At 41.4% G+C, this 24,893-nt stretch overlaps 1 long non-coding RNA gene across 1 annotated transcript in view; it reads left to right on the top strand.

Annotated features, from left to right (window-relative positions):
* The first annotated feature begins 296 nt into the window (after window positions 1-296).
* Window positions 297-24,893, top strand: part of LOC139005301 (uncharacterized) — a 40,609-nt gene continuing 16,012 nt past the window's right edge. The window contains exon 1 of the long non-coding RNA XR_011470666.1: window positions 297-409. This is a non-coding gene — a long non-coding RNA (uncharacterized lncRNA). The remainder of the gene's footprint in view (window positions 410-24,893) is intronic.

The following is a 24,893-nucleotide window of genomic DNA, read 5'->3' as shown; positions in this document are numbered from 1 at the left end:
GCTGACAAGGCTCAGCACCATTCAGCAGCGAGCATTCAAATGGATGTTTCTCCATGGAAGTCACCAGCCCAGCACCAGAGGCTGGGCAAGGCTCGGTTCCCCGCAGCACAGCACGGAGGGAAAGCCAGGCCTTTGCATGCTCGGTTCACTTGAGCAAACACTACCCGTGATGTGCAATTCAACCCGAATAACACCAATGGGAGTCAAGTCCCCTGACTCACTCAGCATTTCATTACTGGTTATCGCACACACAGTGTTGTCAAGTTTCAGCAACCTGTGAGCGCGCCAGGCAGAAAGAGCCGTGTTTATCTCCGAGAGGCAAGCACTCTTCGGTTCAGCGGCATGCGTATCTGTGCATCTGTGCTGAACAGACTAATGGAGAAGTAGATCCCTGAATAGGAAGGTCAAGGTATGTTTAGAGGTGCTCTCTGATTCAACCGGCTGGCTCACTCCTTTTGTGTCCTCTCCCCTTGTATTCACTTATGCGGAAAACAGGGTATTCATGTTTTCTTTTTCTCACCCCCATCTCTGTTAACTGCCAGGGCCATCTGGCCATCTGAAACCGTGTTTGGTTGCACAGTTTTGAATCCAGGTGACAATCAAAATGAAGAAGTGATTGTCTCTTAATGTTTTCTCTGAAGGGATTAAAAAAAATTGTAAAGCCTTTGTTTGTGTTTGGTTCCCATTCTCCAGCTGAAACCCTGTACTCACTGAATTGCAAGGAATAAAGCCCGTGAGCCAGGGCTGTGCTGATGTAATGTCAACATGTGAGGCAGGGGCACTGTTTCCGAACTCAGCTGGAATTAAACAAGTGCTTTTAAACATGGGTGGGACTTGGACGTTTAACATGGTTATATTTTCAGTCTCTTCTCAGTTTGAAACTAAGATCCTTTGTTTTTGTGTGTGTCATTTAAGGCAGCTTGGTTGGCAAGTAAATGCACTGAAAAAATAAAAAAATAAAAGAACTCTTCTGTGCCTAGAATTCTGTAATGTAATATATCCAGTATATCCATATGCATGTGGTTTTTAGTCAGAGGTATTCCAGATGGGGTAAGGGATAAAGAAAGAATTTGTCCACAGGCCTCTTTTATCCTGTGGCGCCTCATGTCACCCACTTGTGTCTGTTTTTTACAAAGCCATTGCTTCTCCGAGAAGTATTGATTCAGTCTGGTTAAACCTGTTAAGTGAGAGGAAATGATCAATGGGTAACTTCTTCAAAACATCCATCTCCCCCCCAAGGGAAGCTGCTCATCTTTATCATCTCAGAGAGAGAGATACAGGAGTTTTGGGGAGAAGTTAAAATTTGACATATTCCCTTCACCTCCCCCTTCACCCCCCTCATGTCTATAAATGAAAATTCAAGTGAAGGAACATTGTTTTCTATATTGCTTTCTCTACCTCCTGACATCATCATCACCTTTTGTTGCTGCTGCTGTGTCTGAGCTGAAGGAACATGAGATGATCTTCCTCAAATATCTGGGTTTTCAATTCAGTTCATGTCTCTTAAGTGAATTGCGGTTGGCCTGTAATGACTCACTGCCCTGTGGTCCCCAGAAACATTATCAGCAAAGGGATTCACCTCAGGAGAAGACAAACATACGCATCGCCTATGGGCCCACCTTCCCAACCATCTCTTGGACTCTGGCAGCCTTTCCTGAGCCAAAGATTTCTTCTCTAAAATCACTCAGACCATTTTGTGACATTCAGAAATGGCTGAAATCTTATAAATCCCAGGTGTGTTGGGAGGAAAACCGCTTTGAATCAATGATTTTTATGATCTCCAAAATTCAATAAACAGCATTTCTTAAAATTAATGGAAGTCAACATATGGCAGGTTCAACATGGGATCAACTCAAGGAGAACTTATGACTAAAGTATCCCAAAGGCATATTATAAGACAGATTCATCCCCAATAAGTTTCTGCAGAAGAATTGCCCCAAAGTCAGGGCATCTATAAGGCAGTGCCTTGGCCATTGTGACTGACTGTTTTTTAATGAGAAGAATGGTCAGCTGTCCTTTGCAAAGGGAAATGTTGGTGCCAGGAATTATGCTTATATGTGGCATCTTTAATACAAGTATGAAATGTAAGAACTAGGAGGACTTTTTTTCAGATTAGGAACTTGAGCCATAAGAATGGAAACTAACATGACCTAGGCCATACAATTTGATAGATAGGTATCATTAAACACACACACACACACACACACACACACAACTAGTATCCTAGTAGATAATATAAAAGAACCATCTTTCCAAAAGAATCATGTAGACTCATAGTGGCGATTTATTCCATGGTTTAAGAATCCATGATAATGAAGTAGTTTGGAGTACTAAATTAATTCCTTGCTATAGCCTAGGATACTATTTATAACTGTTCTGATGAGTGTCATTTGCTTTATGTACTAAATACTTATTTAAAAACATCATTGCCTTATTCCATGTGCAAATTTGTAGGGAGAAGTTTGTGTATTGGGGGAATTTAATTCATTCCTACATTTTTTTTTCCATTCCTACATTTTATCCAGGAAATGAAAGCCAGCTGTGTTGGGACATTTATTATTTATTTTAAATAATGGCTTAGGTTAAGGTACGAGAAATATATTTATTGGCGATTGCACCTTCCTCTGAAGAAAGTGAAACTTTAGAGCTCCTACATCTCATCAGACCTTAAAACTTAGGACAGACTCTAATAAAAGGAAAATTGTATGGATGTTCTTTTATTTGTAGATGGCAGAGATGGGAAGATGCACTCAATTACACTAACAGAGTTCTCAATCAATGTAAATTCAAAGTGGAGGCCCCCCGGAGAGGCGGGGACATTGAGCAAAAGCACTTTCTAGGAGGTATACTGCCAGGTTCAGAGAGAGGTCACGGCCCTCCTGCACGCCAAGCAGGGATCCCTGGGTTCCATTTCAGGCAGCAACACTCCAGGGGTAAGAGGAGCACACTGAGCCCTGACCCTGTGTCTGCTCGCTAGCCTGCCTGTCTGACATCTCTGCTCTCTTCCTCTTCCGCACTCCCTGCACGACCTTCCAAGCCAAATGAGCTGTCCTTCTAAATATGACCCTAATTCATGCAACAGCTGGAAGCAAGAGCAAAATAGACTGAGCTCATGCGAATGGTATTAGCATTGGGTCCTTTTTAAAATATCACTAAAAGATGTTTGAAAAATTCGTCTAAAAACTTTTAAAAATATTTCATTCATAAAGATTGCTGAAGAATTTCTTAGGGAGTTTCAATTTAGCAGATCTTTGGGAGGTGTGAATATCCAGTTTATTATTTCTCTTTCTCCCTGTTCCCAGGCTTCAGGAGAATTAGAGTCCGGCCAGGAGCGAAGGCTCCCACCTAGCTACTCACACTTTTCCTTAGAGGTTGCAACAAGCTCTCCCACCAGGCTCTGTGGACGTTTTCTGGAAGGTTAGAGAGCCACCATATTTGGGAGAGAACTGGGCCATGCTTTGAAGACTTTCTGCCTTTATTTGCCCTTGAAATTATCTTCACTCTGATCTGTGAATCAAAGAAGTGATCTATTATGCATTTAGGGAAACACCTCAAAATCTGTCTGGAACATTCCCTTACTTCTTCACATACTTCTGTTATGACTTAGGGGACTTGGAAAAAACTTAGTTAAACAACTTAGTCATGGTGAGTTCATGCAGAACAACTCATTTCACACTAATGTCGATTTCTTTTCTTTTTTTCCTTTGGTAGTTAAATCAGGGTAATCCCCAATGCGTAGTGTACCATATTGCCAGCAAGGTACACACTAAATTGTTCCTGATAGAGAGTTGTTTAATGAACTAAAGTCAACTTGGGAAGAAGTGACTAATGTGTGATCTCCATCCTGCTCCTGAATGGAGATCACAAAACTGGGAAGAATAGGTAACATACTGAATGACAGGATCAAGCTTTTGTAATATCTTAGGAACCTGACATGTGGGCTAAATCTAATATGATAACATTTAGCAATATAAAGCAATTATGAACTTTTGCATTTGAATTAAAAAATTTAATATAGTTTTGGTGGTAGAAAAAGCCAAGTTTAATACTGGTTAAAAATATTTTGAAGAGTTTTACTCTCTATTCTCAAATATGATGTAACCTCCAAAATATCCCAAGTAATCTCTATCTGAATTAACAATAAAAATAACAACTATCATCTATTGAGTACCTACTATGTGCTAAGATAACAAACTTATAATGATGATATAAGTATTCCCATTTGCAGATGGAAAAATGGAGGAGGTTAAGTAACCAGCACTGGATCAAATGGCTAGCAAATAGCACAATTAAGACTTCAGTCCAGGTTGGAGGTCATTAATGAAAAAAACTTTCTAAGAATTTCGCACTGGTTATTCATGTCACATATAAAGAATGATATTCATCTTAGAATTAGAATTAAATAAAAATACTAAAGAGTGTCTAGAGGAAGTAGATTGGGATAGTAAATAGTCTAGAAGTCATGCAATAAAAGGCACAGTAAGAGAGATAATAAATATTTAACATGGAAAATGAGGATTTGGGGTGATATAGGAGTTGTCTTCAAATACCAAAGATCTAGGGTCAATTGGAAGGTAGTGGAAAACAGATTTTTAACCCCAAGTAAATTTCCAACAATAAAAGTTTCATTATAAGCAAGGAGAGAGAAAGCTCCAAAAAGGATGGAGCACTTTTAGTCAGTAGAAGTCCGCAAGCAGATGCTCAGAGTCATTCGCTAGGGTTGTACCTGAGGGAAATTCTGCCTTTGGAGACATTTGAAGGATTCTATGAACCAATAAATGGAGTCCCTTCCAATTCTGCAATTCTGTAATTCCCTTTTGTAAAACTAGTCTAGCCTTTCAAGGAGGTAACCTTTTCACAACAGAATAACGTGATTAATTTAATGTGAAGGACAAAAAAGAATGAACAATTGAGGGAAACATCAAGGTTTTGAGCCTCATAACTGGAGAAGTTGTTGATACCATTGAGAGATAAAGAAAATGAAGGAGAAGCAAGAAGTCCATTATCAGTGGAATATGATTAAGTAGAAATAAATGGACAAAATAAAGCCTGTCTAAGATTCCAGTGCTGGGTGTACTGAATGTATAATCCAAATATTCTTTTACATCACGGCAGAAAAATGCTGAAATCTTGAGGTGTATAAATAGAGAAAAAGCCACTTGAACTTGAGAACCATGAAATATTGTAACTCTAACTCATCTAGAGATCAGTTACTTCAAACTCTTAATGTTAGAATTGAAGAAACCACATCTCAAAAAAGCTGAGACATGCGCTCTACCCTGGTACCCTGGTTGCCAATCCAAGTCTGACTACAAATTTAAGGAGGAGGGATGGGATCCAGATTTTTAATAATTTAATTATTGAATAAAGATACCACTTACATTTCCATAATACACAAAGGTCCACTTAGGGATGGTATAAGGCAAGACCATACCACTGCTTTTTGAGAGTTTTAAAGTATGAATTCCACTCCTCAGCATGCTCTGGGATGTTTTCACAGTATTTTTAACATGGTCTTCATAGACTGATTTACCTCAGGAAAATTATACAGATTCTTAAACTATAGAGAACGAAGAAGTGCATGGCTGTGTTATTTAGTGTTAGTGAATTAGCCTGATGAGTCTTTGGGTTTCCTTTTAGATGCTGTTTTGCCAGTTTCTAAGATCACTCTAGAAGCATTTATGCATATGGTAGTCTTTAGTAGCATCTCTCCCCTCTGATGAAAAGATTCATTCTGTCCATTCTGTGCCACATGAGGGTCTCCGAGGTCCAGTTCTGAGTGAGCAGCTCTTTAGTATTTATATAAACATTTCCACTGCTACATTTTTTAATCCATCTGACAAGGTTAAGAGGGGGTTGAGTCAAGAAAAATTGGAACTAGTCCCATTTGATATTTATTTGCTGAGAAAAAAAACAGTTTTTCATAATCTTAAAGTTTTGGAAACTTGAAAACTTGACATGCAAGTTTTCTATGTGGCAGAGGTGGTGTGTGTGCGTGTTCATTTTTTGAGGGCCTCAAATTAAATAAAATTTTGGTTGGGGAATTGCCGAAATGACTCAGGTGTCAACTTTATAACTTCAACTTTAAATATTAAACCCAAACACAGGCTTCATGTTCCAATTCATACTGAAGCTTTATAATATATGGCGGTGGAGTATAGATATAATGATCTCTTGGGAGAGGGGGGATCCAATTAAAATTTAACTTTGCGGCCTTTTGGAAAGACATAAGCAGTTATATATCCTTCGAGAGGGTCTTGGGAAATACACTTGAGCTTTAAATGGCTACTCATTTGACTGTGAAGTTGATTTTCCATTCATCTGGGAGTCGGAGCATAAGAAAGAATTCAAATAACAACACTCTGATGTTTCCTGGTGTGTTACCAGGGAGAAAAGAGCTCCTGGAAAATGAATGCCTTACACATTTGCAGATATTACCAACCACTTATAAAAACAAGACTATTGTTATGCATAAAAGTCATTCCTTTTAAGGGAAGCCTAAAAGTGGATTGAAATGTGGCTGACATTTCTACCACAAGATAGGATATTTTTAAAATATCATGTTTAAGTTCTCTTAGTTAAAGAGGAAAGAAAAAAATCTATAACCCAGCACTCATAAGCAATTCCAGACATTTCACCCATAAAATAACTCACAGGAAGACATAACACTTCTAAACACAAAAGCCATTAGCAGCCTTTTCTAATTCTCTTTTTAGTTCAGTAAGAGAGTTATGGCCTATGTTTCACCATTCCATATATTATTTTTAAAAGGCAAAAATACGCAATAAATTGAACAGAAAACATACAAATTAATACATTCTATTTCATTCATTAGTTGGCTACTAAGATGAAATACTCCAACATGTGCAAGAGCTTCCTCACCCCCACTGCTCTGGGTGGTTCTTTTGTTTCCTTCTTTTTACAACAAGGGTCTGATGTACTTTAGAAAATATAAAAAGGAAAAGCCACTGCTTTGCCTCAGAGCTACCCCATCTCACTGCCCACCTCAAATTCTGATGGAAACCAATATAAGTGTTTCAGCCCGAGACTGCAGACAGATTGATGAAATAAGACCAATGAGGTTATTATATATCTGTATTTAGGTACTAAATGGTATTGCGTTTGGAATGATTTAATTAGAAGCTCATTATTTCTTCAGCAAATTTATTGAACAGTAGTATTAATTAAGGCAATGCAAGTTTACATAATAAATACACCTCAAATTCTCAGTAGCCAAATTTTAATACCATGAAGGTTTAATTTTCATTCAAGAAACAGTGCCATGCAAGTAACAGAGGATTCAGGGAGTCAGAATTCCCTCCATCCTGTGTCTCCACCATCTCCTATAGCCTCAGAGTCCTCTGCATTTATCCAAATAAAGGAAAAGAAGCTTTAGAAGTCTCCCCTGTTTGTACTTAACTTTTGCCCACATGCTATTGGAATGAACAAATCACGTAATCAAACCTAGAAGCAAGATGGTTGAGAAACATATTTCCTAGTGCAATAGCCACCTTCCAGTGGCAACCTCATGCTCTAGAAGAGGTTAGTCACAGCATCTGTAATACGATATTGTGCTGGGCATTGTGGAATTTTTTTTAACTTTTTATTTTTTTATTTTGTTTTATTGCTTAAAATATTACAAAGAGGAGTACATATGTCTCCTCCCCCCCCCGCCCTTGACCTTTCCCCAGCCTCCCCTCCCCTTGTGGAATTTTGAAAAATAAATCAAACTGGGATGAAGCCTTTCAGTAGCAGACACTTCTGCAAATTCTTCCAAGTATTTCATTTTCTTACCAATAATAATAGTTAATATATATATATGTATATGTATGTGTATGTGTGTATATATATATATATATATATATTAAAAGCTTGTTGTGCCCGGCCAGAAATGCTCAGTTTGTTGGAGCATCATCCCATACACCAGTTTGATTCCCGATCAGGGCACATACCTGGGTCATGGGTCGCGGGTTCAGTCCCAGTTGGGGCGCATACAGAAGGCGATATTTCTCTCCACTTCCATCTCCAGGTGGTATTTCAGGACTCATACCCTGGTGTGTGGATGTCCATATCCAGAGCCTTATCTCTTGAGCTCTGCAAACTTCTAATCACTTGAGACAGGGGCTCAAGTCTGTTTCTCTTAAAAGTTCCTACCACAAGGCAAAGCCCACACCAGACAATTCCTGAATGTGTGCTATACTAAACAGAACCTTGGCAGCTACTGCTGGGGCAGCTATTGGTCATACTTAGGACCCAATTTCAACTCATAAAAAACTGTACTTTAAAACACAACTACCTATAAAATAAATTTTATTGTAATATATGAGGTGCCTCTACTAAAATATTGATTAATCATTTAAAAAGAAAAGCTGAGCCTTGACCGGTTTGGCTCAGTGGCTGGAGCGTCGGCCTGCAGACTCAAGGGTCCCAGGTATGATTCCGGTCAAGGGCATGTATCTTGGTTGCGGGCTTATACCCATGGGAGTGTGCAGGAGGCAGCTGATCGATGGTTCTCTCTCATCGATGTTTCTAACTCTCTATCCCTCTCCCTTCCTGTCTGTAAAAAAATCAATAAAATATATTTTTAAAAAATTAAAAAGAAAAAGAAAAGCTGAGTCAATTAAAATGGATATGCTACTTTATTTGAGTAGATGGGGTATGAGCATTTGTGAGAAAAAAAAAAAACTCACTGAGAAAAGTACTCACAAGAGTAATCAAGATGCCCAAGGAAGGTGTGCACCACACTTTAACCAGATGTTCTACTCTATTAACTCTGCATGTCTACCCTCTAACTTGCAAAGTTTCCTTGCTTCACACAATCCATTACCAATTTCACTGCTTTTCATCCTGAAGCAAGGATTCTTCTAATTCTTGCTTGCTATGGCAAGTCTCCCAAGTTTTAGGAGCAAGGTTTTAAAAGAAGGCATTCCAGATGTAGAACAGTTCTTAGTTTGAGTAGATTCTAGTAAAAAATATAGTTGATGTGCATAACTAACTTGAATATGGGGTGGAATTAGGAATACATAACTTATAAAATGTGCAGATGAAACTCTATCAAAGGAGAGAGGTTACATGCAGTTTTGCAAAAAAAGTGAACTTTTAACTAAGACTTTTAGAAACATAAAATTAGCTGAGTTGACCAAGTGTAGAGAAAATAGAAAATTGCCATTGGGAAGCATATGATCTATTCAGCCAACCCACCAACAAATATGTTGAGTGTCTCTATGCAAGCCAGGGTATACAGTGCAGAGGGGAAAGGGGACTTGAAATGTAGAAGACAGCATCTCCCCTCATGGGGATTAGCAGCTAAGAGCAAGAACAGAAGAGAACACCTGGTGTGCACAGGGCATCCACCTGTGCCTGGCATCATGCTAAGTGCATCATTTGCCTCATCCCATTTGGCATTAATGCATGTAAAGAATTTATCCAGGTTCCTGGTGCAGAAAGAGCGTGCAATAGTGGTAACTGTGATTTAAATGCCAATTTTATGTGGAGGTTGTTATTATCTCTGCCTTCAAAATAAGGAAAGTAAGGCATGGTGAGATTAGGGGATATATCCAAAGCCCCTTAGCTGGAGAAATCAGACACACACACACACACGAAGTTCAATAACAATAAGTCTATTCTGAGAAATGGTGGCCTGAGCTCTGCTACCCTGCTCCTGACCTCCTCCATTCTAATTCTAACCAACTTCCAGTTACTTATCTTAAGCAGAGCATCTTCTGAGGTACAGTGATAGGTAGGTGGAGCTTGGAGGATGCATGCAAGACCTCCTATCTGTGGGGGTCCATCTGGAGAAAGCCAGAGATAAGTTGGTTTCCATGCACCAATAATAAAGAAGGAGGGGCAAGGATCAGAGCACCAGGCTTCCTAGAGAGAGTGAGACCCGGGGGGATCTGTGAACCCCTAAAGGGTGTGGCAGATTGAAGGGTGGTCTTAGGGGCACCTGATGGTCTCATTGACTTTGGAGGAATTCGACAGAGTTTGACAGATGGGCTTGGGGCCTCTATGCCCTTGAGGCTGGTCAACTGCCTTGCAGCTTTGTGAGGAAGGGACTTCCTCTTGATACGTTAGCTAGCTACAGATAGTTAGCCAACAGAGACTTAGATTACTGCATCTCCCCTACTTCCTGCAACTCAAAATTTCTCAATGCTAAGCCAGGAACTAGGGCCAAGGGTTAGCAGTGAAAATAATGAATAACTCAAGGGAATCCAGTAGTCCGATTGAGGAATAACAATCAGTACATCAAGATGAATATTCTTCTGCTAAAATAGAATGGCCAGAGGAGATAGAAACCACTTTAACAAAGAATAAAAGATGCATTTACAGAAATGAAAAAAATGTGAAAATAATTTTCTAGCACTTAATATTTTTTGTTTGTTTTAATATGTTTTTATTGATGTCAAAGAAGAAGAGAGAGGGAGAGAGATGGCAACATCAATGATAAGAGAGAATCATTGATTGGCTGCCTCCTGCACACCCTCCACTGGGGATCAAGCCCACAACACGGGCCTGTGCCCTGACCAGGAATTGAAATGTGACCTCCTGGTTCATAGGTCAATCCTCAACCACTGAGTCACGCCAGCCAGGCAAGAAAATGTGTTGTTGTTTTTCAATTTTAAAAATGTAATTAAGTTCGGGGAAGCCTGGTTTTAGGTAAGAAAGCCTCACTAAGGTTATGAAGCATACAGTAAACGGTAAATGCCAAATGAGTGCAGTAGTTTTGTTTCTCAAGTTGAGCTAGCTGACAATTAGACTCACCTGGGATGCCTGTAAAAAATTGAGATTTTTCAATGTGCCCAGCTGTTATAAGTCAGAAACTCTGGAAGTGGAGCCAAAGAAACCATTTTTGTTTGAAGTGGGCACTGGTTTTGTTTGATGAGCACTGGTTATGGGGAACAGTTGGGACTGGAGGCTAATGTTGAATGGATTAGATCACCAAGTCTGTAGGAGGTAGTTAAAAGGAACTGGAATGCTGAGAAGGGTGGGGAGCACTTATAGATAATGGCTTTCAAATAAGAAACAAAGATTGACGAATGCTTTGTTTGAATGATCCCAATTTTTCATGGAGTGTAATCACAAATATTTGTCATGGTTGTAGATCAAATAGCAACCTTTGTATGTACTGTATAAAGCTTTTATATGTATAAGTCTAGCCTTAAATACCATAATATACATCAGAGCAATAAGAAGTTCAAGTGCTGCAGTTGTGCAAAAGTTTAAAAAGCCTGGGTTCATCCAGTTCACACGTCCCTCACTCCCTGTGTGTGTTTAATAACTGAAATACACAAGATACATTTCAGCAGTTTTACTTTTTTAACCACAGAGGATGACAATGGTCCATTTCTCTCCCAATGTTCCATTCCAAGATGGACCACCATTTGGCAAGGTATGAGGGAACAATGATAGGAATAAATGAAGTGCTTAGAAGACAAATATGTAGTGGTGTATGCAGTTTGATAGAATCACCCTTTCATAATTTTCTCCTACATTTTCTGAACTACTCCCATTAAGAGGACAACACAGCACTTCCTGTCTCTTTCCTCTTCAAATGGCTCCTTCAGAGTTAATGATGTAAAATAACAAAGGACTCTTGGATCAAGAAAGATGGTTCTTGACAATTTCCAGTCGGCTATTCCGTTGGAGTAGGCTTTTTCCAGGAGGTGTGATGGATTTGAATGAATGGATTAAAAAATGTGCATCTCCACTCTTATTTACTTACTGCAAGCAGTCAAGCTCCATGAGGCTGACCTTCTACAGTTGGAAGACTCACACATGACTACTTCCTCAAGAGAAGTGAGCCCAGAAGCCAGAGCCCTGCACACAAATGAAAAGCACTCTGCCATCAAATTTGGGATGATATGCACAGGCTGTCCCCTCTCAACATGGCACAGGACACATGAGCATATCTGAGCTTCCGAGGGCCCTGCAGCAGCAGAGGAATCATTTTAAGTGAATAACTCAGACTTTCCAAATCTTATCTAATTCTTGTATTAGTTTGCTAGGGCTGGCTTAACAAAGGACCACCAACTGGGTAGCTTAAACAACAGAATTTGTTGTCTCACAGTTTTGGAGGCTAGAAGGCTGAGAATAAGTTGTTGGTAGTGTCAGTTCCCACTAAGGACTGTAAGGGGAGGGGCAGTTCCAGATCTCTCTCCTTGGCTTGTAGATAGCCATCTTCATGCTCATGTGGCACAATCCCTTTTAACTGCCTATGTCCAAATGGACACCAGTCATATTGGATTAGGGCCCATCCTAATGACCACATTTTAACTTGATTACCCCTACAAAGACCCCATCTCCAAATACGCCACACTCCCAAGTACTGGATGGTAGGACTTGTGTATGAATTCAGAAGGGGTGATGACATAATTGAGTCCATGATACCAGTGAACCCTTTTTACCAATGTCATCTTTAATAGCCTGCAGCACATGTTTTAGGAAATGTTACTGTGGTCTCACAGCACCATGCTCTGCCTCAGTAGTTCCCAAGTGCCATTTGCAGATTATACACCCAATCACTGGGGGTGCTTTATTTAAAATATATTTTTATTGATTTCAGAGAGAAAGGGAGAGGGAGAGAGAAATAGAAACATCAATGATGAGAGAGAATCATTGATAGACTGCCTTCTGCACTACCCTTACTGGGGATCAAGCCCACAACCCAGGTATGTGCCCTTGACTGGAATCGAACCTGAGACCCTTCAGTCCGCAGGCTGATGCTCTACCCACTGAGCCAAATCAGCTAGGGCTTAAAATTTTATATTTTTGTTTCTCACCTCTACAGATTGAAATCACTAGATCTAGGGAGTCTCAGGCACTTGCAGTTGTAAAACCTGCCCAGAAGATTCAAACGTTTACCAAATTGGATATCTCCAGTCAGTTAGCACTCCCTTACTCTTTTTACACTTGATTTGGGCCAGATATCTCAGAATAGCTGCATAAGAATTGAATTGTACCTCTTTTAAAAATAGTATGAACATAGGAATGTTTCTCATCTCTGTTTTTAACATATCTTGTATCTGCCTCCATCACGGTACAAACTACTTAATGTGCTTAAGGAAACCCTGTCTTATTTATCTTCTTATTCTCAGTGCCTTCCAGAGAGCTGGCATATAAGGAACATGCAGTATGTGTTTATTAAATGAATAAGTACCTGAAGCAATGCATAGGTATATATACAATTGTTTTATTGTAATAAAAATATGTTCTTGATGTTGACATATCTCCATGCTTGAGATATTTTATCTACTCCTACAATTTTAAAACATAAGCCTTGCAACTCCCCCACCACCACCACCACTACCTCCCCTCCTTGACTCCAGCTTCTGGTTTTTGGGACACATTCTAATCTCACTTGTTTATGTATATATGCTATCAAGGGACTCCTCTCTGCCTGTTTGCCCCACCCCATCCCCAATTGCCACCATTATTTCCAAACTAACATTTGTTCTGTCCTGTCCTTCAGTTTGAAGTGGGAGCCCTATTAAACATTTCCATAAAATGCTTTGGTTTTATAGAGACATTGATCATACTTGTTATAATTAGTTCAATGACTGCTTTCCTTGCCAAAATTAAGCTATATGTGGACAGACTTCATATCTGTTGTGTTCATTTTCGAAACTCTGGAAATTTGCACAAAGCAGAGCTCAAATGTGGATGGAGTAATTGTGGACTATTGGTGATGACATGCTTCTCTCCACCGTTCAGCTGGGAGTGTCTCCAGAACAGAGACTACATTTAATTACCTTTCTATTTTTGCCTGGAAGATGGAATATTTTCCAATAAATTTTCTTAAAATTGTTAAGGCTTTGTTTATGTGTATCTTTGTTTACTTATGCCCAGATGAAAGCATGGGGTAGCAACTTAGGACAAAGGTAGATGTTGATGAAAATATAAATAGACTAGAGGCCCAGTGCATGATATTCATGCACTGGGTGGGGGGTTGTCCCTCAGCCCAACCTGCACTCTCTGTGATCTGGGACCCCTCGGGGGGTGTCCGACTGCTGGTTTAGGGGGATGTCCTAAACCGGCAGTTGGACATCCCTCTCACAATCTGGGGCTGCTGGCTCCCAACCGCTCACCTGCCTGCCTGATTACCCATAACCACTTCTGCCTGCCAGCCTGATCATCCCTAATCACTCCCCTGCCAGCCTGATCAACGCCTAACTGCTCCCCTGCTGGCCCGATCGTCCCCAACTGCCCTCCCCTGCAGGCCTGGTCACCCCCAACTGCCTTCCCCTGGAGGCCCAGTTGCTCCCCAACTGCCCTCCCCTGCCAGCCTGGTCACCTTCAACTGCCCTCCCTTGCTGGCCCCATCTTGTGGTGGCCATCTTGTGATGACATGGGGTGGCCATCTTGTGATGACATGGGTGCAGCTATCTTGTGACCACATGGGGGCGGCCATCTTGTGCAAGGGCATGATGGTCAATTTGCATATTACCTCTTTATTATGTAGAATTTGTTCTTTCTTGCTATTACAGCCCAAACTTAAAATACTTTTAAAATAAAAATAAACCAGAAAAGAATAATATATTTAATGGAATCAAGACAGCCCAGATCACTGATATGCTTCTAATAAGCAGAAGGTAATAGCAAATAAATAACAGTTTACAAGTCAGTTTTCAGATTGCCAAAGGATTATTTTAAACACAGCTCTGGCAGGCATCTTCTTATTGAGAAACTGGAGCACCTGTAGAATGATGACTCTACCTATTCATTATTTATAAAGACAGAGAAACCCCCCAAAAGACACAGCATGCTGGGTTGATGGCAATGACCAGACTTCAATTTGGGTAAGTGATGGGAACTTCATGTGGTGTATGTCTTCAGCACGCAGCTCAGCTTTTCAACTCTCTCGTGATGTTTTATTCTTTCAGTGGCAACCTGCAAAGGACAAGTTGTTTCTTTCCATACTATTGAAAATTGGCTTTCTGGTAACTTGCTGTCCTTACTTCTAGGCAATTACATAAGATAAAAGTAACAGGCACCTATTTTTCTGGGGAAGGTGGAAATGTGTTGTTGTTTCTTGTTTCTTTCCAATATCCTCGGTGTAGCTGATCACAGAGAGTGGAAAATAAATCTTAAGTTGGAGCAAATTGCTTTCTTAGAAGGAAAGTTGTTGTGGTCCCATTTATTTTTCTTGAAGATTAAGTGGATTTTTGACATCTTTAATAGATTGTGATAATATCGACTGAGATTTCTTAGCAGTAAAAAGAACCTAAAAAGGGGGTGCTTTCTCTTAGCCAAAGGGTGTTTGGAGTAATGATGAATCTTCCATTCACATCAGGGCTTGGGGGTTCTGGCACAGAGAGGCTAAGACTAGAAGCACCTCCTGATACATAAACATGACAGCTTTAGAAAAATGGCTTGGCCTCTTCAGAGACTGAGCTCATTCTCATTTGCATAACCACCGAGACCCTGGCCCAGCAAGGCTGCCACCATAGCAGCAGATACCTGTGCACCAAGTTCACAGGCTTTCCATCGGTATCTGTTTATCTGTTCTTCGCAGTTTATAGTAGGGAGGAGCATGCTGAGTTATTCTTAAACCAAGATCATTCCTTCTGAAACATAAGATGCTGTCCTCTGATATTTGCTTTCCTAAGTCAGGAAATTCCCACTCTGAGAGTTCTAAAGAAAGATTTGTCAGGATCTGCACTGATTTCGGTGAGGCAGGAACCCTCCAACATTAAGAAGTGGCTTCTGACTAGTAGCAGAATGAACAGGAAAGCAATGAAAAGAGGCTTCCGAGATTCAGGCTAAAGGAAATGAAGAAAATTCAAGAAAAATTAGTGGGAGGACAAATTAGAACTGAGGGCCTAGAGGATCATGGGAGAAAAAGTGAAAAGAAGCAGATAAAAGTTTCTGGAGCCCAGAGGAATGGCCAGGCCCTATGAGAACAAGGATGGAGGAAAGAGGAGTGGGAAGCAAGTCAAATTGAAGAAAAGGATAGAAAAATAAGAAGAAAAGTTTGCAGAACTGTACACTGCGGGAGGATGGGGACAGAAATTTATTTGTTGTATTTAAGGTTTTTGGTAATGTTTTTCATCTCGGTCCTTTACAATTTTAGTTTAGAATTTCTTTCAATAGCTCTAAAGCAGGACAATTATATGGGAGTTATAAATGAAAAACAAAACCATCACAAACAAGTGGGAGTTCTCACACCCCTAATCAGAAAGGCCTGCACCATATTTTCAAATCTTGTCCCTAGGGACCATGGGAAGTTTTTAATGACAGTGTTTTCATAAAAGCCTACTCTAATACATCACCACCCAGACCAAAAGAGGGGGGGGGGGGGGGGCGGGAATAAGAAAACTGCTTTCAAATCCAAATCCTTCTTTGAAATTTAACGTTAGGTTTTAAGACAGTAGTTCATATAAATTTTAAAGCAAGGAAACAAACTAAAAGAAGCAGTACAAGAAATATTTGAAAAATGTGGGGTAGCAAAAAGCATAAACAGATATATATTGGTTACATCTTCTCAGAAAACACATAGGTTTCATAAGCATATGGGATCTGGGCCCAATGGTTATATGCCCAATGGAGACTCACTTCAAACAAACTACCTGGAAAAACACCATAGTCTATTAAGTGTTCAGATCCTTAGTTTCACCATATACTGGAAGTACCCAAACTCTACCCTCAGGTTGACTAAAATGGTATAAATCCCAGAAATACCACTGACATTCACAATGGCCAATGGCTCTGATCATTTATGTGATGACAAACATTAGTTTTAACAGCAAAGCCTTCCTTTGATGGATATCTGTTTGAAATTCTGCAGTTGGGACATGTTTATGTTCACATGAAAATAAATGTAAGCAAACCATTCAATAGTAAACATCTCTCCAGAAAAAAAATAAATCATCTTTCTCCATAGAAAAAGGCAGCTGCAAAATGAAGTTAATGCCTTTAGTTCATTATATGGTAAAATTATCTGGAAACTTTTTAACACTGTCCTAAGAAATCATTTAATTTGAATGATTTCAGGGTATATCACTCTTATAAAGCTTCTTAGGGCAGATGCATCTTTAAGGATACTGATTAGATAAGAGGAATAGATACTCTGTACATTGAAACCTGTCTCTACAAATGTGGAACAACTATATTCCTTTAATTTAATTAATTTAACCAATGGATTTATTTATACCCAGCCTTTTCTCCAGAAAGGATTTAAGGTGGATTAGCTAGCATGCCGGTCTGAAGGTGTAGGTACTCATGAAAGCCTCAGATTAATATCTGGAACATATAACGTGTCCAGATAGTTTTCAACTATCAGTGTGTTAATCTAAGCTCAGAAAGAGCTTTTAACTGCAGTGAAACATCAACTAGCTTGGAACCTGCATTTTTAGTAAGCTACTTTGTCATTTGGAGACCTGCACAATAAACCTATTGTTCCTTTAAAAAAATAAGAAAGAAAGAAAAGCAACCTTCTGCTGTTGCTTTTGTTCATCTTATCATCTTATCATTCGGCAGCCTACTCAGGATCATATGTGGGAAAGTATGTGTGTAAGATTGAGCCCTATATTCAGTACAGGAATTTCTTGGAAAAACAACCTTCTTAAATGGGTAGCTATGCAAAAAACAAAAGAGAAATTCTACTTTTATGATGAAACTGGCTTTTTAATTAGTGTGTTTCAAATCTAATGTTTAAAATGAAAAAAATTCAAAGCAGACCATCTATGTGGACATTCTCACACTCCATTTTTATGCAAACCACCTGCTCACCTGAGATTATTGGTGGGTTCTTGCAGTAAGAGGGAGAGAGTGCCATCTTTAAGATGATCCACTATGCTTCAATATCCCTTTGTTTTTAGGATTAGTTTAAAGGGTGACAAACAGATATATTTCTACTGACTTATATAAGTACTAGAGACCCAGTGCACAAAATTTGTGCACTCAGGGGAGTTCCTCAGTCCCGCCTGCACCCTTTCTCAGTCTGGGAGCCCTCAGGGGATGTCTGACTGAGGGCTTAGGCCTGCTCCCTGCCAGCCATGAGCCTGGCTTCTGGCTGAATGGTGCTCTCCTTGTGGGAGCGCACTGACCACCAGGGGGCAGTTCCTGTGTTGAGCGTTTGCCCCCTGGTGGTCAGTGTGCATCATAACAAGCAGTTGTTCAGCCGTTCAGTCATTTTGCATATTAGCCTTTTATTATATAAGATAACATGAACATAATGGGAATAAGAATATTCAAAAAGCTCCCTAAATGTATCAATATGTGTAATTAGAGGGTCCAAAACAAAACTGAAAGTGAATCTCTATTGAGTTTTCCTCTCAGCACTAAAACAGACTCATTCTGAAATCCTGTTCACTGGGGTAACTGCAGTTTATATTCAGATTCCATCTGGAAGATGCAACGGGCCAAACATCTCTCTATTGAAGAATATCATTACATAATATTTCTGTTGACAGAAGGGCTGGAGCATTTACAGATGTGACAAACAATTGGTCAGATGTTATTGGACATTTAGAAGCCTCACTGGGTTTCCATTAAATTTGGTGACAGCTGATTAATTAGAAACCCATTCTACTACTACCACTTATTTTCCCTTGAACAATTCCAAAGCCATCACCACCCTGAAAAATAAAATGAATAATTATGATCTCAATCGTATGTGAATAACTATTGCAAACACAAAAGTTTCTGCAGGGTTATTCCTGTCTTATACCATTCAGCTTTGCCACGGCCCTGGGTTCTGTTACTAAGGAAGAAAGTGGAAAGTCATTAATGGACTCCATGCTCAAAGCTACCCAAACATGTACATGTACTCATTCCCATGCATAGGGTTTCATCCACTTACTGTATCCAGCTGGAAGCCTGAAATCTCTGTGTGCTTTCCTTTCTATCAGGTTCAGATGTAGCTGCCATAAAACTGAAAGGCAAGTTATTGCTCCCATTATACCAAGTATAAAATGGTAGTGAGGAGAATAGAAACATTGCAATAAGAAACTGCATTTGGGAGAAGAGGAAAGGAGATACACAGCAGTTGCCGTTCCCCAGCAATGATCAGATTCTGCAGAGCAGAAGCAGCACCATGGCGGGACCACAGTAATGAGGAGGTTTACTGCTGACCCTGTCTCTTGTGGCCCCCACACTGGTACTCCAGGAAGTTCTTCTGTGTCCATTATCTTTCACAACCACAGCAGAGAAAGACCTTTGCAGAGTACTTCCTTGGTGTCTTAGTTTGGGATGTCATAACAACATCTCATGGACTGGGTGGCTTAAACCATAGCTGTTTACTTCTCACATTTTTGGAGGCTAGGAAGTCCAAGATGAAGGTCCAACAATGTGAGGACCCTTCTTGGCTTACAGATGGCTACCTTCTAGCTGTGTTCTCAGGTGGCAGAGAGGGAGAGAGGCAAAAAAAGAGTGATGAAGAGGGGGAGAGGGCCTCAGAAAGGGGGTGGGGAGAAGGAGGAAGAAGAAGATAGAGGGAGGGAGAGGGTAAGGGAGACTGGTCTTTCGCTCTTCTTATAAGGATACTAATGCCATCATAGGGCCTCTCTCCTCAAGGCCTCACCTAAACCTAATTACCTCCCATAGAGCCCACCTCTAAATACCATAACATTGAGTTAGGATTTCAACATATACATTTTGAGAGGACACAGCATTCAGTCCATAATACTTGGGGTTACCTAGCTTCAGGAGCCCACTTCCAGGTGGTATAAGTTTAGGAACCTATAACTTTATTTAAGGACTAGTGGTCCGGTGCACGAAATTTGTGCACATTAAAAGAGAATTAATGAGAAGAAATATTTTAATATTGCTATTTGCCCTTTCTCTATAATAGAAGTGTCAGAGATGAAAGAAAATTAGTAAAATGTATATAAAATCTCCCTCCTGTCAGAGTCTAGGGCGAGCTGGGGACATAGAGTCAAGTCCCTGCCCACCACCCTCACACACTTCGAAAACGCAGGAGACCCAGACCCGGCTGGACCCACCCCCATTGGGTGAGACCTAGACCCGGCCGGCCCCACCCCCGTCAAGCCCCTCTGGGTGGGGAGCACAGCCTCAGGTCCTCCAGCCAGGTGCCAGGACAGCGGGTGCAGCCTGAGGTCCCCTGTCAAGCCCCGCCAGGCAGGGAGCACAGCCTAAGGTCCTCCAGCCTGGCTCCCGGGCAGGGGGCATGGTCTGAGGTCTTCCAGCCCAGAGCTGGGGCTGGGGCATGGCCTGAGGTCCCCCATCAAGCCCTGCCGGGTGGGGGAGCATGGTCTGAGGTCCTCCGTCAAGCCCCGCTGGGTGGGGGGTGCAGTCTGAGGTCTCCTGCCCAGAGCCGGGGCTGGGGTCCCCCGTCAAGCCCCACTGGGCAAGTGGCATGGCCTGAGGCACCCCATCAAGCTCTGTGGGCAGGGGACACAGCTTGAGGTCCCCTGGCCCAGTGCCAGGGCTGGGGCGGGGGGCAGTCTGAGGTCTCCCAGCCTGGAACTGGGGTGGGGGGGCCACAGCTTTAGGTCTCCCATCAAGCCCAGCCCCCACATCCCCTGCAGTGTCATATCAGTGATGAATGGGACACACGCAGGCAGCGCAGTGTGAAGATGTTAGTGCTGGGGGCGGAAGTCCCTGCCCCTGACCCTGCTCATAGACTGGTAGTGACTGGGATACCATCACGGACAAATTAGCATATTACCTCTTTGTTATATAGCTTTTTACAGGCACAAGCTATTCCAGAAAGGCTCGGTGTTCCTTTGTCTATACAGTTATCTCAAAAATTCAGTAGACTTCCCATCTACTTGCTGCTGGAAAGTTTCTGTGCAGGTAACCACAGTCAAACATCTTATCTAAAAAAATTTTTTCAATCTGAATATTTCTTTCACCTACTAGGCTCTGTGCTTTGTCATTCCCAAGTTCTCCAAAGAAGGGCAGGTACCTTGGATCCATTTGAAACAAAGGTCTCAAGTGAGAAGACAACAACCTAAATCCCATCCTGCTAGTAGCTCACCATCTCCTGCTAAGGATGCTACTATCTAAATTGCTTTAGACTGGGCTGTGAAAGTAGTTGACTTCCAACTAAACAGTGCTCCAAATTACTGGACTTTAAAAGACCTAAATCACAGTCTTCAGGCAGAGAAGCCATACCTGAGTAATAAAGCTCTTTTTTTTTTTAACTCTCCTGCAGAATGGTTAACTCAGTTCAAGGTTCTCTCTCACTTCTAGAGCAGGCAGCACACACTGGTATATTGAAATTTACCAGTAATCAATCCTCATGCAACATGTTTCCTTTCAGGAAAAGTGGGAATTATCACGTGTCACATGCAATTCTGCCCAATGAGCTTCCCTTTCCATTTTCCTTTAAGGTTACTCCTACAGATACAGTAGCCCCCTACAAGCTGCCATCAGCCATAGTTTGGAGAGTCATTTGGAAACCAGACTCAGTATTTTTTTTCTTCTGCACTAGCTAGCTTGCATGAAAAGTACCTGATGAATCCTTAGGATTGAGTTGAGGTTGAGCTGGTGGAAAAGAAAGAGTAGGAACCCTGGGAGTGGCATCCACTTACTTATTCACCTACCAGAGTAAGGAGGCCTTTGAGCAATCCTTAAACCAATGATCAAATCAGTGGCTGATGGACTGCTAATTGGCCTGCTTGGCTTTATGACCCAGACCTGTGCTGTCCACTATGGTAGTCACCAGCCACATGTGACTACTGAGTATTTGAATGTGGCTTGTCTGAATTGAACTGTGATAGAGGTGTGATATACACATTATACTTTGAAAAGTTAGTACAAAAGTCATAACATCATAACATATCTCAATGAACTTTTATTGATTACTTTTGCTTGAGAAGCTTGATGTAGCTATAAATTCAGCCTACATTGTAAATAGCTGATTTAGACAGATGGAAAGAAAGAGAAGAATAAGAGAATTATCCTCCGAAGAAGAATCAACAGGACTTAGTGACTAATTTCACATAGGCTGGAGAAATAGAGGTGATGAAGAGGAAGCCTACATGATGAGGGAAGTAGGGAAATCAAGAGAAGGGCTGAGTTTGGGGGGAACAGGTGAGATGAAAGGGAAGATGAATATCAGCTACCTAATTGAATTGGAGGTAACAACATTGAATGTAAATGTGTAGCTTGAAATCAGGAGGATCTTGGCCAAAGATAATGACTTGGTATTCATCTGCAGAGAGGCAATTCAAATCTTGAGAGTCCATGGTTTCCAAGGAAAGATGAATAAAAGCAGTTTAGCAGATACTGTTGGTTTCCAAAATCCATTTCCCACCTTGACCTTCCTAACTGAATTCCCCTTTGGTTCATTTATCACCCTACTCCTCTAAGCCATGAGCTACAAGTTGTTTCCAAATATGGAAGGTGGATTTTGATTAGTCTAAGCCAATAATGGTGATTCCCATCTCTGTTAGGAATGTGCATGGGACATAAATACAGGCAGCGAGATTTGAGTTCACTCCTACGGAAGCCCAAGAGGAGATGGCCTCCTCTTTTCCTCCAGAAGTTGTCTGTCTCTGTCTTGACATGAGACCTGGAGCTGTTCTGCCATCTTGGGCCCCTGAAGAGTCAGGATTCGTTGGGCACAAGCTTTCTGTGATACAACCAGAAATCAAACCTTCAAAAATCATTCAGATTCAGAGGCCTGGAAGAGGACACGAAACCCATGAGACACAGAGAAGTCAGATGCGAGGAAGACAAAGAAATCAAGTTAGGCTCTGAAGTCAAGGTATCAGGGAATTGAAAAGAAGTCAGATTTTGAGAGGGCTTGAGCTGGGTTGGGGTGACCCATCCCAGCAGAGACTGAGCAGGCTGGACCTGGGAGCAACACTGGGAAACAGCCATCCTTTCTGACCAGCAGATTCAAAGAGTTGCACTTGATGGGATGCCTGAAGCAATTCTGGGGTCAGCAGAAGGTTGTTTCTGAACCTTTAAACACCTTCTCTTTCAAAAAAGTAACTTTCACATTGACTGGGCAAGTCGTTTAAACATCAGCCTCAATATAGTTATTCAGATTCACCCCATTAGTGTGAAAATATGGGTTGAAATGGACTTTGTTGTGTGAAATTAAGTGAGATCACACTCAGCAGTCATGGGAAGCATTCCAATTCAGACCTCGATGATGAGAGGCTTTGAGCCATGGGGAACTGGAAGTGGCATTCAGAAACAGAGAAGGGATCCTTTCTCTGGGATTTTCCCATTTGCAGCCCCAATCTCATGTGAATGTTCTTTCTCTTTCAGGTATCTTTTTTTCCTGTTTTAAGCATATTCTTCTCACTTCCCCTCACAGTTCTATCTCCCTGGGAGAGTGTATCTGGACCCTTGGGTGAGAGTCGCATGTGACTTCATGAGCTGTTGAAATTAACTAAAGCTTATTCTTTCCCAATAAATCTCCCCTGAGCCACATGCAGCAGCTGTGAATTCCCAGCGTGAGACGTGGCCGAGGTACTAAGGAAAGCTGGCTGTGTTCCTTAACCCTCCTCATTCTCCTCCCAAAGAATCAGTGGGCACTGACACCAGGACAGGCAAAGACAATCCTAGAGGTCTTCCAAGCACAACTCTTGATCTAATCCGACTCAAAGATTTGGTGCTTCAGTTTCCCAGGAGTTTCACTGGGTTGGCTTTGAGAAAAGGGGAGGCTGACAAAAGACACCATTCAGAAATATACTTTTTAAAAGTATATTTGGTACTATTCGGTATTTTCATGAGAGCTGAAAATACAAACCTTGCTAGCCATCAGGCAAGATTCAAGACTTCAGAAAATGTGAATAAAATTACCAAAGGCAGAGGCTAATCTGAAGGGGAAATAATATTGGGCTGTGCAGTGGGAGCACAGCCATTGTTTCCTAATTGAATGGTGCATCTGTGGGTGCTCACTCAGCCTTTTCTCTTCGGGGGGTGGCTGAGGGTGGAAGGGGTACAGAGAGTTAACAGTTCATAAGGCATTTATTGGCTTGAGACACCTACACTCTGTTAAACTTGTGTGTTTTTGCTAAAAAATATACTTCATTGTGTTGTAGCAAAACTAAATCCCTGCCTAGCCTGCACAGAGACAGGGTGATTGGATTTCAGGGTGAGGTGCCAGCTAGGGCTTTGGGGGGCATTGCGTGCCAGCTGCTCCCGTCCCTAGGCTCCTTCTACACTTTGCTTCTGTAAAAGGGATTCCGGATTAGTGGGTCTTTTGTTAGGGAGGAGGACAGGGAGAGAAGCATCTCCTTTGAGCTCCATGCACAAGGGCAGCCTAGCAGGCAAGGCACAAAGCTTTGATTTACTTCTCACTGGTTGACTTTTTTTAAAAGAAAGGATTCACCCCTTAAGTCTGGTCTGTTGGAAGCTTGTATGGCAATGGATTGGATGGCTGGCCTTTCCAGGATGTAGTTCACAGCCACCATGCCAGGGTTGCATTAGAGCTCTAAGCAGATAAAACATCCCAAGCTGTTCAGAAGGGTTTGTAGGAAGGGATGCCTCACTATCACATGGTGAGGGGCATTATTGGGGGTCCTTGTCTGAGCTGAACAGAACAAATGGATTTCTATTTGACTCTTTGAAGGAGTTAACATTACTTTTACCCACTTGGAAATCCTGGATGCCTACGAGTGTCTAAGTCCTCCTCGTTGGCGGGCTTGTCCAAGTGCAGTGACCTGCTGGACCAGCCCCAGCAAGATTCTCATCCAGTGAGCAAATCGCCCAGCCTCTGAAAGAAAGAGTGGCCTCTTTCATGGAGCCACTCCTCTTACAATGGAATTGCTAAAGGCATACGCACATGCACACTCACACGCACCACAACTTTTTTTCTTGGTTGTTTTCTAAAACTGGGAACAAAATTACTAAGCAAAATTTCCCAATGAACACTTCTCTCTTTTATTTTTTAAGGACAGAGAAAGACAAAGTGAAAAAGGAGCCTCCCTTGTCCTCCTGCCCTTCCCCTTACAGCCCAGAATCAAAACACT

The sequence above is a fragment of the Myotis yumanensis genome, unplaced genomic scaffold (genome assembly GCF_028538775.1).
Source record: "Myotis yumanensis isolate MYYU_CA2020_CCGP unplaced genomic scaffold, mMyoYum1.0.hap1 SCAF_3, whole genome shotgun sequence".
NCBI classification, from domain to species: Eukaryota; Metazoa; Chordata; class Mammalia; order Chiroptera; family Vespertilionidae; genus Myotis; species Myotis yumanensis.
Note: the sequence above shows the minus strand (reverse complement) of the source record. Positions and strands in the feature narration are given on the sequence as shown.